The sequence below is a fragment of the Lissotriton helveticus genome, chromosome 10 (genome assembly GCF_964261635.1).
Source record: "Lissotriton helveticus chromosome 10, aLisHel1.1, whole genome shotgun sequence".
Classification (NCBI taxonomy): domain Eukaryota; kingdom Metazoa; phylum Chordata; class Amphibia; order Caudata; family Salamandridae; genus Lissotriton; species Lissotriton helveticus.
The window spans coordinates 188,231,523-188,250,277 of record NC_136071.1 but is presented as its reverse complement, the minus strand read 5'-3'; the positions used below and the strand labels follow the sequence as shown (position 1 = coordinate 188,250,277).

The following is an 18,755-nucleotide window of genomic DNA, read 5'->3' as shown; positions in this document are numbered from 1 at the left end:
CCATGATAGACACTTCAGGTTATTTGCGGACCCCATCCCAGCCATTTCTGTAATTCATCTCTGAGATCTGCTCTATTGACATGCCAGGCCCTATTAAACCCCTTAACTAAAAAAACAACCCAACTCTCCCTCCCCAGGACAGCTACGATAGAACTAGTACCCATCCAAACCATGAAAAACACAAAGCACACTAAGACCTCTGATGAACACAGAGGTGCTGGGGACAGCAGCTGGCTCTTGCAATCTCCAATCAGTGCACATCAGCCCCCGAGTTACTAAGCCAGTCCGGGCCATTCGCCAATCCTCCCCCGCAGTACCAGTCCACTGGGCTCTTGCTTGCCCTAATCCTGCACCATTCTTCGGGCAATGTCATCTGCCGTCTGCGGTGTCACCACAGGCAGCTGCTCCTCGCCAGTTTGGGATGAGTCCGAGTCATTTTCAACAGAGCCCCAGTAGTATCGGCCTCCTCTCCTTCCGACGCAGGAGCTCGTTCCTGTGCCAGCTCCACCACTGCCTGCAGCGCTGCCGCCCACTCCCATGCTCTCTGAATAAGTGTGGGTTTCTTCTGGGTCCTGTTGCGAATGCGTCGCCGTGGTCTTAAAGTTCGATTGAGAGCTCGGTCCTGCATCTCCCCCGTGCCCACGGCTCTCAGCGTCTCCTTTCTGTAAGACTTCAACCAGTCCCAGGCTTCTTGAGGAGAGTCAACATAGTGTGTGTTCCCATCCAGAATGACACGGAAGCGGGCCGGGAACATCAGGGAGTACTGGAGGCCCTTATATCGCAGAGCTTTTTTGACTGCACTATAAGAGGCATGCTTCCTCTGCACCTCCAACGTATAGTCCGGAAACAACGTGACCCTGGCATTATCCACTGTAAAGGGTCCGCCCGCTCTTGCTTTTTGCAGTAGTAAGTCCCTGTCTCGGAAATGGAGCAGATGGGCCACCACCGGTCTCGGGGGCTTTTCTGGGGCTAGCGGTTTGACCGGCACTCTGTGGGCCCCTCTAAGTGTATAGATGGTAGTGAGTCCCCCCCGGAGCTACAACATTTCTGATCCACGCCTCTAGGAAGGTCACCATATCATCTCCTTCCGACCCTTCCGGCAGCCCCATGACCCGCACATTATTCCTCTGATTCTGTCCCTCCGCATCTTCAGCCCTGCGTTCCAAGACAGTCACCCTGTCTGTTAAGGCCTGCACCTGCTGCACTACATCATTGTGCACTGGCGCCAGCTCCGCAATGCTGAGTTCAGTTTTCTTGACCCTCTCAGAAAGCTTTTTGTGCTCGTCCCGCAGCAAACCAAGTCCCACTGCAACAGTACTGATTTCCTGATGGAGGGTCGCTTTCATGTCGGCTATGGCAGCCAGTATTTGCTGTAATTCTTGCTGCACCGAGTCGTCCAGGGCACTCCGCACCGGTTCCTGTGCGTCATCCTCCTGGTCCTGGGGGACCCCAGTCTGGCGGCCCCTGGGTTTGCCCATGATAGGAAGGTCTTCCTTCACTCGGCGTCCGACGGCGGGTGCGCGGCAGGGTCACCGCAATCCCCTCTCTCTACTCAGTGGGGTTATCGTCCCGCAGTGTGTTCTAAGGACCCAGCCACAATCGCCCAGCTGTCTCAGCGGAGTTCAGTCCGCAACTATGCAACTCCGGCACGCCCTCTTCTCAGACCTGCTCCATATGTTCGAACCCCAGCAAGGGCGTTGAACCAGTATGCATGCCACTAGTCGTACCTCGGTCCAGGGGCCTCGCGCTCCCAAACCGCCTGCCAGGAATTCTCGCCTCCCGTTTCAGGCCACTGCTGAGCACTGCGAAAGTCGTACTCTCGCCACTTACGCCAGGGCCACAGCCGGTGTGTGGCTCCCCCACTCATCCAGGCAATGGGCTGTGATCACTCAGCCCAGCCACTCAGGCTGGGCTGTGATCACCTACCGGGGGCCCCCTCTGAGACCAGCTACCAGGCGATCTATGACCCATCCAGCAGCTCCCTCCAACGTTGGTTGCGAACAATTGTTCGTGGGCCCCTTGGTGTCCGTGGGGCACATCTACGCCAGGATCTCTGTCAGTGAACCAGGCGGTCGCCCTCAGCTCGTCCTCAGCTACAGTCTCAGTTCCAATCCCCCTGGAGGGTTTTGCCAACACCCAGCTGCCTCGCCACCACAGATCTCTCAGGGTCCGCCCTCCATCGACAGTATGAGGTTCAAGGGCTGCGACTAGTTCAAGGACCCCGCAGCCTGCCCAGGGCCGGGGCCAGGGGGTCCAGCTCTGTTCCCAGGTCTCTCCGCCCGCGTACCGGCCATGAGCCGTCCACTCGCTCTTCACCACCGGGCCTCCAGGTGAAATGTCTAGGTCCAATGGCGGCTGCAGCAATGCTTCCGGCGCCTCCTCGGGGTCAAGCAATTGCCTGCAAGCTCGCGGGGCCCACTCCGCTGTCCGGCTCGCGTCCCGCTCTTCGCCAACACCAGTCAGATCGACGCCCCCCCCCGGCAGTAGAAAGGTCTCCGCTCTTCCTTCGTGAGTCTGGGCGCGGCCGCCCGCCGATCTCAGACAGTCCCGCTTACCGGTAGCACGTCAATCGTTTCAGAGCCCCTGCAGTGCCGCCTCATTAACCTCAGAAGGTCGTTCAGGCTCACGGATCGGGGCTCAGAGCTCCGCAAATGCCTCTAGACTCGGCGTCTTCGCCGCTGCCATTTTGGAGCCTCACGGATTGGTGCCTCAGACCTCGGCAAATCCTGATCAGATCACTCTCTTTGACCTTCCGGGCCTGCTCCACCAGCGCGCGATCCCCTCAGGAGGCTCCGGCGACGTAACAGGCAGCTCCGGACCTTCAGTAACACAGGATAAACGCGAGGCTGATGTGGAGCTCTCTACTCACGCGTCCGCCATCGCTGCTGGCCAAGCCACACCCCCCTGAACAAGGTGATCTGATTATCCGCGATTTAGTCCTGCGTGTTCTCGGGCAAGTGAGTGAAATATGTTATACCATGATGTCCCGCAAGTTTTTTATTACGGGTGCGTATTGTGGTAATAAAAGTGACAAACTGACTACATTAGAGTGAACACAAGTGTTACGGTGATTAAAGTGAAAACGGACTGCATTAAAGTGAACACGAACGTCGCGGTGAAATGTTTAAAGTGAAAAACAGCCAGCATTGAAGTAAACCCGATCGTCGCGATGAAATGGAGAAAAGACTGTAAAGGTCTTTTTGACGCGAAGTAAAAAAATACAAAAGTTCTGTATTAAGGAAAAAGAATGTGAATTCAAAATTAATGAAAAACTAGGTTTTCATGCTAATAATCTTTTTTTTTTTTTACCTGATCTCTCAATGATGCAGTTCAGAAAGTTAAACATTCATTGGTAACCATGCGTGTCGGTGTGTTGTAATATTCACTTCTTATACATGACTGTGTGTTTGAATTAACTGTTGATAACATTTAATATGTTGATGGAAAGAGCTTAAATAATATAAGTGAAAAATAGAAAGAAAATTAGATGATAATGGAATTGTAATGATAACATGTCTCTCTTCGTTATAAGAATTTAGTGTTGTCTCTTCCTGGAAGAATCAGTATTTGCTCCAATACCATAAATCTTAACTGACTTGTGTTGTGATTGTGAGAATTGAAGTGACATGCCACTATAGATTTTTTTTTTTTAAACGTATGTTGCTTTTGTGTTCGTTCAGTCGGGTTTTGATTTTTCTTTCAGTTTTCCCCACGTAGGCTTGTCCGCAATGACACTTTAACATGTACACTGCGTTACTGCTGTTGCAAGTGGCTGTTACTCGTTTCTTCACATTTGTTCCTCGTGTAGGATGTGGAATTGTAATACCTTTAATGATTGCATTGCAATTTCCACAGTTGAGGAGGGAAGGGTTCCCCTTTAGTTTAATTCCTTGTTATCGATTTTTTTATTGAGTATTTCCTTTAAGTTCCGTGTTCGCTGGTATGCAAATGTGGGTTGTTGTTTGAAAATTTCTTTAAAATCTTCTTTCAGTGCTGACATTGGCCAATGTTTTAAAATTATATTTTTTATTCTGAAACTTCTGGTTGAAAATGTAGATACAAATACAGTTCTACCTTCATCCTGGTTGACCTTTTTGGTGGGTAGTAATTTGCCTCTTGTTTCCTTGTGTGCTTAACTGATCGCTTCCTGTAAAACCATTTCCGGGTATCTTCGTTGTCGAAATTTCATGATTGTGGTTTTCATACTTTCCGTGTACGACTCCTCAGTTGATGATATTCTTTTTAATCTCAATAGTTGTGAAGAAGGTAAATGTTTCTTTTCTTTGGTTGATGAAAGCTGGTAAAGTGTAAAATATTGTTACGATCAGTGGGCTTCGTATACACACTTGTAATCAATTGTTCTTGTTGATTTTGGATCAAAATGTCAAGAAATGTAATCTCTTTTTCATTAATGTTACTGGTGAAATCAATTCTTTAATTTATTGTGTCAAGTTTTTTAATTTCTCTTGGCAGTTCTTGTCGTGTTCCTTTTCAAAGGATAAAAATATCGTCTATATATCTTTTATACATTATTCCATTGTTTATCTATTCTTTGTGCATGAATATATTCGTGTACGCTGGGGCAGCACAGTTTCCCGTGGATGTTCCTGATGATTGTATAAAAAGCTGCCTTGCCATTCATAGTAACTATGAAATAATGTGAAATGTAAAAGTTCCATAAGAAATATTTTCAGATCTTCTTCTTTCTCTGTCTCCATTAGAGAAGATTCAACCGCCTGTATGCCCAAGTTATGTGGGATTGAGGTGTAAAGTGATTTTACATCTATAGTACACAGAATCATATTTGCAGTACAATCCGGTTTCACTGTCTCAAAAAGTGTGTTGTGTCCTTTATGTATGTAGACATGTTTTGAACGATAGGCTGAAGGTGTTTGTCCAAATATTTTCCTATGGGTTCGTGGATAGAATTGATGGGGGACACTATCGGTCTGAATGGTGGTATCATGGGATGTTTATGAATTTTCTGGATCATGTATATGTATGGTAAGGCTGGATTTGCTTTAATGAGATACATTTTTTCGTTGTTTCCAATGGTGCCATTCTTCATAGCTTTATTGATAATATCCAGAAGAATCTTTAGAAATTCTTTGGTTGGATCAAATGATATTTTGGTGTATGTATTGTCATCGTATACATGAAGTTGACGTTTTCAAGGGAAAAACTTGTGTCCATAACCACCAGTGCACCCCATTTGTCTGCTTGGCAAATAGTTATTCATGGGTTAGAAGCTATTTGTATTAATGCTTGTCTTTCTTTTTGTATGATATTAAAAGATTTAGATCTTGGTTGTTTAAAAATGGTGTCCATATCCTTCAATATCACTGATTCAAAAGCGTCCAAGACCATGTAACTGGTGGGTGCTAAAAAACGTACTCTTGTTGCGTAATCCCAACAGTGTGTCAGTTCTTGATTCTTCCTGTTTTTCTACTACGTTTTCATAAAAATGTTCGAGGCTCAGTAATCATGTGTGTTTGTAAACAATAATACGGGTCTCCAAATAATTGGAATGATAAGTGGAAACAAAGGATGTTCCTTTTTGCAGTGTTTTAATTTGAAATTAACCCAGTTGTAAACTTCAGAAATTTCAAAGAGACACCTCTTTCTTTAATTTTTTTCTTTGGTGTAGGTCTCCAATTGTTTGTTGATGTCTTTAAGAGTAGCTTCCCAATCATCTTTTTACATTGTGTTGGTGAGTTCTTGTTTCAATTAATTTACTTCCTTATTTAATTCTTCCAAACGTTTGGATAGATACAAGCTACTTTGAGTCCACATTCTACTATGGGCCCTTTCTTATCATGAGCTATCCCTGCAAGCATTTAGCTGCAGGTTGGGGATCGAACAGAGGCGGTTACTATGGTTATGACCAGGAACTGTGACTGGCACGTAGAGCAAACAGCAACATCAGATTTCAAAAGTGAAAGCAAGAGGAGGAGGGACTGGATAGCGATGTCCTATGTGGGAAAATAACTTTTGGAGTTTATGTGTCCTGCCCCCTGCCAGTGTGAGACATTATGTTGATGAGGCCATCATGGCCAGCAATACATGTGCTATTGCAAACTTTTGATACAGCTCACTTCAGCAGTCAGCAAGGTGGTAAGCTGAAGCATAAATAGAGTAGAACTCTCGGTGGAAGGTATGTGGGCTGAGAATATGTGGCCATTTCTTAACATGTTTGCGCCTCTGCAAAATCAAACTTTGTTTAGCTTACTTAACATTTACATTAACTTTTCCTTAAAATACTTTCCCTAAGGGAAGGAAGTAAACGAACCATATGCATCACAATTTTGTATTTGTTCCCCTTATCCAGCAAACCTCAGAACGCTTTCTGTAACTTATTCTCTTTTGATTTACTTTATTGTGATGAAACTGTAGAGTTTATCTCCCTGCCGGGATGAAGGTTACTGTGGCTTTTCATTTCAATGTGGCCTGGCCTGCCGATACTGTGGCACAGCAATTCTGTGGAGACCTTAGCATTGGGGCTGTTTGTGCCTGTCTCTGTGTGCCATGTTTGAATTTCATAGCATCAACTGTGGTTTTCCAAAAACTGTATGCACGCCTTGCAGCTTATTGTTTGCCTGCATAGATGGTGTTATTAAGAAGTACAAGTAGGTCAACCGGCTTGTGGGCCAATAACTACCAATAGAGATGCATGCATTTCATGCTTGCTTGTATTTTTGGATAAAAAAACAAAACTGTTACCATTAGTCTTTTATACTGCAGATTTGTAAAGACATTCCATGTTAAAATGTACAGTAGCCAATGCTTCCCCTAGCATCTTTTATGTGTTGTTAAACTAAAAAAAAGTAACATTCATTTAGCATAGGCTAAGATGTCATGTGTGACATTTTCAGCAACTGCTTTTTCAGTTAATAGCACATAACAACTGCAAGTTCCAGAATGCAATATCATTTCATAACTAACTGAACATGTTACAGATGTTCAGCCCCTCACAATGAAAGTGAGCTGTAGAAAACGGTATACAACCTTTACCACGCATTTTTTACCACGCAATACCATTACAACGCTGGCATTACAACGCAACCCATTACAACGCATTGCGCTGGGGGGCGCTCTAGGATAGGAAATAAGTTTAATTTTCTATCCAACACCTTCCCTAGTGTCCACGGGGACTGGAGTTGGAATAGAAAATTATACTTACCACTATCCAGCACCTCTAAGCGCTATGCGTTGTAAAGGTATGCGTGGTAAAAACCGCGTTGTAAAGGTATGCGTGGTAAAAGTATGCGTTGTAACGTCATACATCCGTAGAAAACTAATTTGACAGGAGGAGTGTGATATATTGTTGTTTACATAAACAATTGTTTGTTTAAAAGTTTAAGGATATAGAAAGAAAGCATATGTGCAATTCCTTTAGTCTAAAGATTGGAGACATTATTCAATATGACTCCTTGTTTATGGTGCGCTATGCATGGTAGTGTAGTAAGCCCATGAAATGGCGGCCAAGTGGGTGTGTCTATTGTGTTTGAGATTTTTAGCCTGTCCTGGCGTTTTAGCCAAAAACAATTTACATTTTTGGACTTATACATACATGTTTCCAAGGAATGGACTGGCCCTTAAACTTTAGCTGGATGCATTAAAGTAAACATATACATATTTCTGAAGTTACAATATGCATTATAGCTCGTCACCAGCAGCCTTTGTTGACAGTGCCTAATGTAAACAAATGTGCATGTCCACTCATAGGCATTTGTAGACTTGTTTATACTAACCCAGTGCATGCTTGACTGTCCCCATAATATGATGAAGACTGGGCTCAAAACTCAGATGATATTATTAGAAATGGGATGTGACCGTCAATAAGTACTTAAGGTGTGTTGACGTTCTTTTAATGTCATTTCTTGACAATAATGTTGTGATAGATATATTATTATATGAAATGTACCTAATTTTATGGATGTGATCACTCGCATTGGTCACAGGGTGAAGACTGATTTGCATATGGCTGGGTTCAAACTGAAATGGCATGGGGAGCACAAAAGGATGGATATGGGCCCAGATCTCTGTATTGGGCTGAATGTATGACATTGTTCTGCATTCTGTTCATCAGTTGTACTTTTTGCACTTGTCACCCCGAGTGGGACGGGTATGCCCAGACGTGGGTCCCGTGCTCTCCATGCCACTGGAGTCAAGCTATCCTGGCTGATGAGGGGTGAAACCCCGAAACCAGTCCTAGAATGCTTGTTTTCAGTCCAAGGAGGACCTGGCTTGGCAGTTCGGGCTGGACTGTTCCCATTGGGTGCAGGGTCAAGACTGATTTGCATATGGCTGGGTTCAAACTGGAATGGCATGGGGAGCAAAAAAAATGGATTTGGGCCCAGATCTCTGTATTGGGGTGAGCACAGATCTCTGTACTGTTGTGAATGTATGACATTGTTCTGCATTCTATCCATCAATTGTTCTTTTTGCATTTGTCACTCCGAGTGGGATGGGTTTGCTCAGACGTCGGTCCCGTGCTCTCCATGCCACTGGAGTCAAGCTATCCTGGCTGATGAAGGGTGAAACCCCGAAACCGCTTCTAGGATGCTTGTTTCCAGTCCAGGAAGGACTTGGCCTGGCAGTTCTGGCTGGGCTGTTACCATTGGGTGCAGGGTCAAGACTGATTTGCATATGGCCGGGTTCAAACTGGAATGGCATGGGGAGCAAAAAAACGATGGATTTGAGCGCAAATCTCTGTACTGGGGTGAAAGTATGACATTGTTCTGCATTCTATTCATCAATTTTTCTTTTTGCTTTTGTCACCCAGCCCGAGCGGGAGGGGCATGCCCAGACTTGGGTCCTGTGCTCTCCATGCTGCTGGAGTCAAGCTATCCTGTCTGATGAGGGGTAAGACCCCAAAACTGGTCCTAGGATGCTTGCCTCCAATCCAGGGAGTACCGGACCTGGCAGTTCGGGCTTGACTGTTCCCATTGGGCGCAGGGTCAAGACTGTGTATAGATTTGGTCCGAGACCTCTGTACTGGGGTGAATGTATGACCTTGTTCTGCATTCTATCCATCAATTGTTCTTTTTGCACTCACAACAGGTGGCACACAAACTGTAACACACAAGGCAGTGAAATGACACTCATAGTCACTCTGAAAACATAAAAATGTCACACATAGGCAAACTGAAAACTTGGCACCTATGCTGAAATCGCATGCATTCTGAAGGGAAAAATGTAGGTCCCTAAAAGTGAGCAGTGGAAAACCACTGGTGAAGATGTAATGCTACACGGGAGGGACAGACGCAAGATGGACAAGGCAAGCCATGGAGTAAAATGTGAGCAAACGAGAATGACAGTAATGCCAACCAGTGGTAAGCAACCGGCGGGCTTTAGGCTCACTGTAAGGTCTGGTAAACTGACAATAAGTATTTTAGGCTCGATCTAAAAAGCAGGAGTCTAGCCTAAATAGGGAGTGTTGGTATTTACTCTGGGTTACTCGGTGTTTCTCTGGGGTTGGGTGTCCCTTTAACCCCTTCGACGCTGATGACGAGCTGGGCTCGTCATGAGGTAGCCTCCTCGCACGCTCATGACGAGCCCAGCTCGTCACGTAACATGCGATTTTAAAAAACTCAGCGTACGGGCGGAATTCCGCCCGCACGCATGCGGTTAACCACCGTAATTTCTAACCGTTCATGACCAAAAAGAGAATTTTACAGGTCAGAAATGCTCAATAAGATCATGACATCACATGGCCTTTCACCTGATAATGACATCAATGTAAATGAACATGTGGCTGTCCGATGGAGGGGAGGTAATTTCTGCAAATTATACGAAATGGTGATAAAAGTGCAGGTTATCAGGGTCTCCGGCTGGAGAGGCCCAACTGGCCAAATAGACAGCTGAGCTGGTTCCATTTGACCAGAAGATGGAGTTTTTCACAAAGACGATGGAGCAACAGTTATTATTATTATTATTTGTTACTTCTAAAGCGCAATCATTCATCCTGGGTAGGATATCACGGCGCTATGAGTTCTATGATAAGCGGTGGGCTAATACTTGAGTCAGAAGGAGTTAGTCAGGTTTAGGGAATAGAATGGTTTTTAATTTTTTTCTGAAAGTCAGGTGACAGTCCGTGAGTCTGAGATCCTTGTGCAGATCATTCCATCTGGTTGCAGCTAGGTGGGAGAAGGCCCGTCCTCCCATCCTGGCTCTTTTCACTCGGATAGCTGTTGCTCTCGCTGTTGATTGAGAGCGGAGATTCCTAGTGGGTGCATAAAACTTAATCCTATTTTTTAGGATATAGGGGCCGGTGTTATACAATGCTCTGTGTGTTATGCTCAGCATTTTAAAAGTGGCTCTTTGTCTCATTGGGAGCCAATGGAGCTCTTTTAGGCAACTCTTGGCTGGGTCATATTTGTTCCTATTGCAGATTGCCTTTGCTGCCGCATTCTGCACTAATTGTAGTTTTGTGAAGAGGTAGTCTGCCATGCCCACAAACAGGGAGTTTCCATAGTCCAGCCTGCTCATCAACAGTGACTGGACTAGAGTCTTTCTACACTCAGTGGGGATCCATGGAAAGACTCTTCTGAGCATTTTTAATAGTGCGAAACCTTTGCCGCAGATTGTTGACACGTGCTTTTTCATGGGCAGGGTGTTATCAATAATAACTCCTAGATTCCTTGCTGTCAGTGTTAGATTGGGGGTGGGGGGGTACCCAGTCTAACGGGCCACCAGCTGTTATTCCATAGCTGTTGTGATCCACTGAACAGCAGTATTTCCGATTTATCAGCATTGAGCTTTAGACAATGGCTGTACATCCAGCCAGATAATTCGATGAGGCAGTTTAGCAGCCTATCCTTCGGGTCCTCTTGCCCATCTAGGGTTACCATTAGTTGGGTATCCTCTGCATATGAACAGATATCAATACCCCACTTTCTTCCTATCTCTGCCAGGGAAGATACAAATACATTGAATAATGTTGGGCTCAATGAGGCCCCCTGTGGGACCCCATATTTGATGTTCCGGAGGGGAGACGAAAAGTTGCCCAAGCGCACAGATTGAGTTCTGTCTGACAAAAAGGATTTCAGCCAACCTAATGCTTTTGCCCGAATTCCCTTTGCTGCAAGGGTTCCTAGTAATAGGTTGTGTGGTACGGTGTCAAACGCGAGAGGTCTAATAATATCAGGGCGACTGTTTTCCCGCGATCTACCTGTGTTTTGATGTTATCCAGCACAGCCAAGAGTGTTGTCTCTGTGCTATTATTGGCCCTGAAACCCGTCTGAGAAACATCCAATAAGTTGTTCGTTTCAAGGGAGTTAGAAATCTGCCTTTTTACCAATTTTTCTAAGACTTTCGATAGTTAGGGTAGTTGTGATATGGGTCGGTAGTTGGCGGGGTTGTTAATGTCTGCCCCTGCTTTTTTTATCAGTGGGATGACTACTGCATTTTTCCAGATTGATGGGAATTCAGCAGAATTTAGTGACTGGTTGAGTGCTTGTGTTACTGCCGGACAAATTATCGGGGTTAATTGCGAGAAAATGTGATGTGGGCAGGGATCCAACGGGGAGCCTGATTTAATTTCCAACATGACCTACCTTACTTCTTCCTCTGAGAAAGGGCCAAAACTGGAACAGCAGGCCTGTGAGGTGGATAACACAAAATGGTCTGTGTGCTCCAGGTCATTGTTGGAGAAGGAGGTATAGATTTTGTCTATTTTCTCACAGAAAAAGTCATTTATTTTATCACATCCTTCTTGTGATGGAATCAGATTCAATGAGAGGCTGGAAGGACTGCAGAGTTCTTTGACTATTTTAAACAATTCTTTGGATGAGTTTTTATTTTCCGTTATTCTGCGTGTGAAGTATTCTTTTTTCGCTTTCCTGATGGCGTAATTGTAAATTTTGAGTTCTTTTTTATATGTGAATCGGGCATCTTGGGTTTTCGTAAGTCTCCATTTATGTTCGAGTGTTGTACATTTTCTCTTTTGTAACTTTAATTCTGGCCCGTACCATTTTCCTGACATAGTACGTCTGGGTTTGTGATTGGAGCGTAGCACTGAGCAATGTTCCAGTGCATTCGTGATGCTGTTCTGTAATTGGTCTATTCCGTCATCGATAGGAGTTCCTACGATGTTTGTGTGGATAAAGTGCTGTTGGAATATCTCTACTGAGAACTTCTTCCAGTTCCTAGTTTTTGTCGCCGCCAGACCTGGTAGTCTGGTGTTTTTAAAGGTTGGCCAGGCCAAAGCCCGTTTTGGAGGACCGACCGAGCCCACTGTACATTCATCAACCGCCAGACATTTATTGATGGCTGTGATTTACGTCAGCAGGCGACAGGGCTTGCAGAAAACAGAGGAAAGAGATTTAGAATCACGAGGCAGTAGAAATGGCTAAAAACGTTTTCCTGCCTCCTGGATGGTATGGATGGCAAGTATGGACCATCCTCTGCTCCATGGCATGTTGGGATGGGTTCGGCTGCCTCCTCAGTACCCACTGCTCCCCTGGAACTGGGAGGAGGAGGTGGCCTATCCTCCCAGCCCCTACTGCTCAATTAAGCTTTCTTTAGCTTTAAGCCTTCTAGTTAGAACTAAAAGCTGATGCTGGGTACCTCTGTGTTTGGCAAGAATTGTCTATTTAGCTCACACATGCACATTTTACTTACTTCACTATACATTGTGTTATGAATTTTAATAGGTGGAAACATTTTTTTAATTCAGCTCGAAAGTATGAGTATGTGTTGTGGTATTCTGTACAACCGTCAGCAACGTTTCTGTTACACTACTGGACATTAGCGAAAGGCACGCCTGGCATGCTCGCAATGTAAGTTGTTATATAGGGGAGGTTTTGGTTTCGTGCGGAGTTTGAGAAAGGTGGGTGACGGTGTAAGACTCTCGAAACACTAACTTGCCTTTATACTTAGATCATTGAGGATAAAGTAGCCAGTTATAACTTTTTGAAATGTTGCTGACAAAGTAACACCCTCAGTTTATGTAATTTATTGAACAACCCCCAGGCCTTAAAAAAAACTTTGAATGGTGGACAGCTTTGATACAGTTACAGGTTTGAATTTCCTGAACTTGGCACCTAGGCTTGTAGTTATCACCAGGTGGCCTTTATGGTGCACAAAGTCACAAAGCAAAAGCATCCCACTGACAAACTGATCTGAAATAACTGATCACGCACTACAAAGATATATATATATATATATATATATATATATATATATATATATATATATATATATATATATATATATCTATCCGATTGGTTTGCCATTGGCCAATGAACTAATATTTTGGTGCAGATTTTAACTTTGCTCTTTTGTTTTTCTACAGGTGTAATCTATGTGGCTCAGGCAGTAGGGCATTCACGCACCATTCGTGCTGCCTTTCTGCCAAGAATCCCCGCCAAAGAATCCAGTGGCACGAAACTGCGGTACTTTTACCAGCGTCTAACGTGTCGAATTGCAGCTCTGCTTCCGGGTAGGTGTAGCAGTAGTTCAGTTGCTGATTGGCAGTGTGGGTGGCAGTAGTCACACGGGGCTGGGTCCTGTGCTGTAACTGGTATGATCGTGTACAACCCACGAGCTAGAGGCACAACTTACATCCTGTCTTCTGACTTCCAAGGCTGCAGAGCGACCTCTTCTGGCACTTTTAAGGGCCCATGGCCCCAGATAAGCTGCTAAGCGTTTGTTTGGGGTGAGACTCAGGACTGGTCTGCATTCCTCTGCTGGAGAAGGTAGCTGTCAGGTCTAGTCACTCCTTCCCGGACCACCCAGCCTCCGGTGTGTTTTTATTGGAACCCTTCAGGCATAAGTGGATCTGAAACACGTCAGCTTCAGGATGTACAGAAGAGTGCTGCAGGCTTAGCAGCAGTTTTGCAGCTCATGGCTTTGGGAGGCTCGGCCGCTCTAACCTCTTCACAATCTGCTGATGCTCAACACTCTCCCGCTGACCAGGCAGATTCTCCACATGCCGGGCAGCCTAACTTGTTGGTTCTCCATCAGCAGCCGAGTTTCCTCACAGTGCACGGTCCTTACCCCAGTTATAGAAACAGCCTTGGATTCTCCCTCTGTGAGATGGAACACTTGATATAATGGAAGGGGCACCTTAAATGCAGCCCGAAGGACAGTTGTCTTTTCCAAATGCCCATTTCTATCAAATGGGAAGCGTTTGAGGCAAGGGAATCTATTCAGGACAAATTGATCATTAGACTGTAGGCATACTGTTTGTGTACAACTGATGGACAGGATTCTGACCAGCATTAGTTACAAAGTGTTAGCCATCAAGAAATCTCAATCAGTTCAGTCTCAATATAACCTCCTCTGTGTTGTGGCAAAGTAGATGTGCATTTAGCAAACCGTATGTATTGTAAACAGAGGACACTTCATAGATGTATCTGTGGAGTAGCGGGTTTGTCTTAACCTTAGCCCCAGAGTACTCATGTGGGCGTTCTTCTTCACTTGTGGGCAGGTTATGGGAGGGGGTTGGCTGCCATTACCTTTCTGAACACTCCTAGCCTGTCAGTTTGGTTGGTGATGCATTGCCATATACTACTCCTGACTACCCTTGTCCCTGTCAGGGTAATCAATCCATAAATCAGGAGTCTTGGATGTTATGCAAAGGTCCACAAAAAGTGCATTAAAATTGCGTAATTTAGTAACATTAAAACGTTTAATGATTGAGTGTGTCTCTACACAGCTAAAAAAACGTTTGTGCTGCCATCTTTACATCCATAGGAAGGGCAGCAGATTTCTCTGCCTTGAAGCGTTGGGTAGACTCATTGGGACAGAGTCGTTACAAATACACTAATTTGTAACCGTTGAAGCGTTATACATTTCAGTTTCCACTAGGAGCTAGGAGCACTCTGCACCATTTGGGTTTGCTCTCAGGAACCCCACTGCTAGTAGTCTTATGACCAAAGCACCATTAAAGAGTGTGGCCGACTGATAAAGTCAAGCAAGGCTCCAAATTATCATTTCTGATTCACTTGGCGGCGCTTCATGGGTAGGTATTTTTGTTACTGGGTGGAAGTCTCAAAATAGTACCAGTAGCCCTTCCTGTACTCCAGAGTGCACCTCCGCATGCTTAATGGTCTCTTCAGTAGTTTGTCCTGTGCCACGTCCAATGTAGTATCCGACACTATGGTATGGGGGAGTTTTCTTTTACAGGGGGTCTATGGGTGAGCTTCCCTAAGGACTGGTAAAAAAGTGGAATTGACTATGAGAACTTGTTTGCAAACAGCAACTCCTGGCTCCTTTAAAAACACATTTACATCCTTTGTGCATAAGCCACTGTGACACTTTCTCACCATCACCATACCAGTATTCCAGAACCAGATATTTAGTGTCTTTGTCAGGATTAATTATGTGTAAATATCAAGGACCCCTTGAGAGGATGGGTACTATAAGTCCTAGGTCAGGGATTAATAGCATGAAAAATAACAACCAAGGCACTTAAACCACAGACTATTTCTGTTTCAATAAAATAAATATAAAAAGAAAGGATGTGAGTAGGTCTAAATTCAGTTATTATTACTGACCAAGTTAAAAGAGTCAATTATAAACAAATACGTAATTCAAATCATAAAATTAAAAAGAAAATATATTTCATTGCATAATGAACAATAAATCCACAATAAACATTCAATACATAGTTAAAATATTATATAGAGTCACATTTAAAAAGTGGCATCAACAAAATAATTCTCTACGCGCGTTTCGGCGACCAGCGCCTTCTTCTGGAGTAGCCACGTGTGTCCTAGACAATAAAAGAAAAACAAAGAGGGACCAAATTGAACAAAATACATAATTTATATAAATTCACAAATAAATCAAAATCAAATGAGAAACATTAACATATTTGACCTACAAATTCACATCAACTTTCTTTGTTTTAACCAAGTTTACATTTGTCATCTTTGCCCTAAATGAGGGCTTTCATTTCTTTGTGTATTTCCACTCAAACTGGATTCGAAGGCAAGGATCGAGGGGTGAGGGGAATAAAAGCACGGGAAAAATGATGGTAACACAATGACACAATATTTCTCCAAACGATACAAGAATAATAATTTCATGGATACACATGATGCTCAATTGGGCTGGAACAAGGAGATATGGTATTACTATAATTCGTCCATATTAGTTCCATCGGCTCAGGAAGATATCTTGACTTATTTATGAAATCCAACAAAGGAATAACACTCAGATTTTTTCCTATTTTCCACCTCTTACTTCCATCACTGGCTATTTAAATCTACACTGTTTACCTTAAACTAAACCTACACACTTAGCAAAGGCACCAAGGGGATAGAATGATCTCTAAACTATACTTACTCACTTTGCAAAGGCACCAAGAAGTTGAATGATCACCAATGGAATCGTCTCTTGTGTTTAACGAAAAAAGGGGGGGATCAGGATAAAGAGCTGAAACAAAGCGCCACAATTCTATTATTATAGACCAAGTATTATATATTAAAGGCCTAAGTGATGGTAAAATCAATAGTTATTTATATTTACCTAATATTTCAGAAAACTCATACGACCATAAATCATTAATCCAGGTTGATGGCAGTGGTGCTTTTATTTCTATATAAAAAGCTGGTATAGTTAAGATATTTATTTATATCCATCTTCTAATGATGAATGCTACAAAATGGTAAAGGAAATACCTTTTCAAGGACCATCCAGCACATATCCTGTATTTTTGTTAGCGGGTTGATATTGAAACTTCATATATAAAATATATTTTATGCAGAGTAGGTCTATAAATCAAGAGACAATATAATATCCAATTAACTGAATATTCTTTAAATTTTATTGCAATCGGTCTAAAAATCAATAACCAAGCTAATACCTAGTTTATAGGAACTAGCGTCGTGCTTTTTATTCTTTTTTGGTGATTAATATGCATTTCAGGGCCGGTCAGTATCCTGGAGACAAAATACACAATGGAGGCATAAGCATTTAAATAAAGTTTCACGGAAAAAATGACTCGCTAAACGAAATAGTTTATATAAGTACCTGATCTAGTCTGTTGTGTGTGAGCACTTGCTCCTCAGACCGTATTTTAAAATCTACAGATAAAGAAATTGAAAAATACAGCTCAGAAACACGTCTCCTGACATTACAAAGTTTGAAGTGTCTATCGGAATACTCAAAGGGCATATAACGTACCTCGTGAATATCGAATTCTTACACAAAGGATAATAGAGTAGGAAGCCTTCTTGATATGAAAATCTTGCTTATATCAATATAATACTGCAACCAAGAAATAAATAAAAAAGGTTAAGTCGTTGTTTTACACGTGACTTTACCGTCGCGGATTACGACTTCACTAAGAAGGTCGAAGTACACTTACCGGGATATGCTATATTGAAAATCTGACAATTGGGGAGCGAGGCGCGGGATGCCACGGCTTCTTAGGATGTTTGCATCAAATGGCGTTTTAACGCGTTATTTATACTTTAAGAACCTGAACTTCTGTGGTTCAAATAAAATGTAAGTGTTTTCAGCTGGGTTAATAAATAACCTCATAGGTGGAATCAAGTGTCAATCATATAAGTGGTGAACAGCGTCAAAGGACTGCAACCGCGAATAAGTAATAAACAACGGACTATGGCGTGAGCGATCGGCACTAAGAAAGAACTACAATGCTAGTTTATTTAGACTGCAACCGCGAATAAGTAATAAACAACGGACTATAGCGTGAACGATCGGCACTAAGAAAGAACTACAATGCTAGTTTATTTAGACAATGTTAAGGACACAAATATAGTCGTAACTCAATAAGTTTAATTTAGCCGAAAAAATGTAATTAGCTCATTTGTTGCCACGGGATACCAAATATATATCTGGCAACTAAATATACGACATTATGTCACCCTGAGGTAGGCAGCCGAATAGACATACAGAAGTTCGGCATCTGAAAGTGTGAATGTTATTTGAAATAAGGAAGAATTAATAAACTTATGTGTTTACTAATACACTGCATCATAGACAGAAAGGGAGACCCATGTCTGCGTTCATTGAAGTTATTTAATATCAGACTTTTATAAAATTACAGATTTCTATGTACTAACATATGGCGTTTTCCCATGGAATTTCGCTGTTAAGGCCGCGGCGGAAAGTATCAAAAACAAAAATCCAATACACTTCCCTTTTCTTTCTTATCGCTAAACCGCCTTTAGAGTCTGGCGTTTGGATTTTTTCTAATATACGCCATTTTATGTCTTCCGGGCTATGGTTCAAATCAGAAAAATGTTTCACCATAGGAGCAGTCATTTTCTTCGTTCTAATGGCAGAACGATGTTCGGTCAAGCGTGTTTGGATCATTCTGGAGGTTTCCCCTATATACCCTAGTTGGCATGGGCACTGTACAAAGTAGATGACATTAGTGGATTTACAATTCCACATTTCTTGCGCTTTGGTGGTGTGCCCATTACAACTGAATTCTCCACCTGCAATAATTCCCCTACAGGATATACAGGTAGAACAGGGAACTGTTCCCCTTATAGGATTGTTGGTTGAAATGGATTTTTGTACAAACTTCGGATGGTCATGTTGGTTTGAAAACCGAGAGTGTACAATAAAATATTTGATGTTTTTATTCCGTCTATGGGCAAAAAGTGGCTTGTCTAATTTTGTTTGTACTGTGCAGTTACTATTAAGTATGTGCCAATTGGAACTGATGATTTGTTTCACTTTGGCATTAATCGTGGAGTGCTTGGTGATGCAGACCACTTGTTTATTTTCCTTAGGGGATTTTCTCTCAGAAGATAATCCCGATCATAGTA

The 18,755-nt window shown here is 43.2% G+C and overlaps 1 protein-coding gene across 8 annotated transcripts in view; it reads left to right on the top strand.

The window, feature by feature from the left end:
* The window catches only part of LYRM1 (LYR motif containing 1), a 146,201-nt gene that overhangs the window by 30,401 nt on the left and 97,045 nt on the right, over positions 1–18,755 (top strand). For 4 of the 8 annotated variants that reach the window (XM_078665082.1, XM_078665080.1, XM_078665081.1 and 1 more), the window contains exon 2: positions 13,298–13,444. The exons of the other annotated variants lie outside the window; for them this stretch is intronic. The gene's annotated coding sequence lies outside the window, so the exon portion shown is untranslated. The remainder of the gene's footprint in view (positions 1–13,297; positions 13,445–18,755) is intronic. 8 annotated transcript variants of the gene reach the window in all.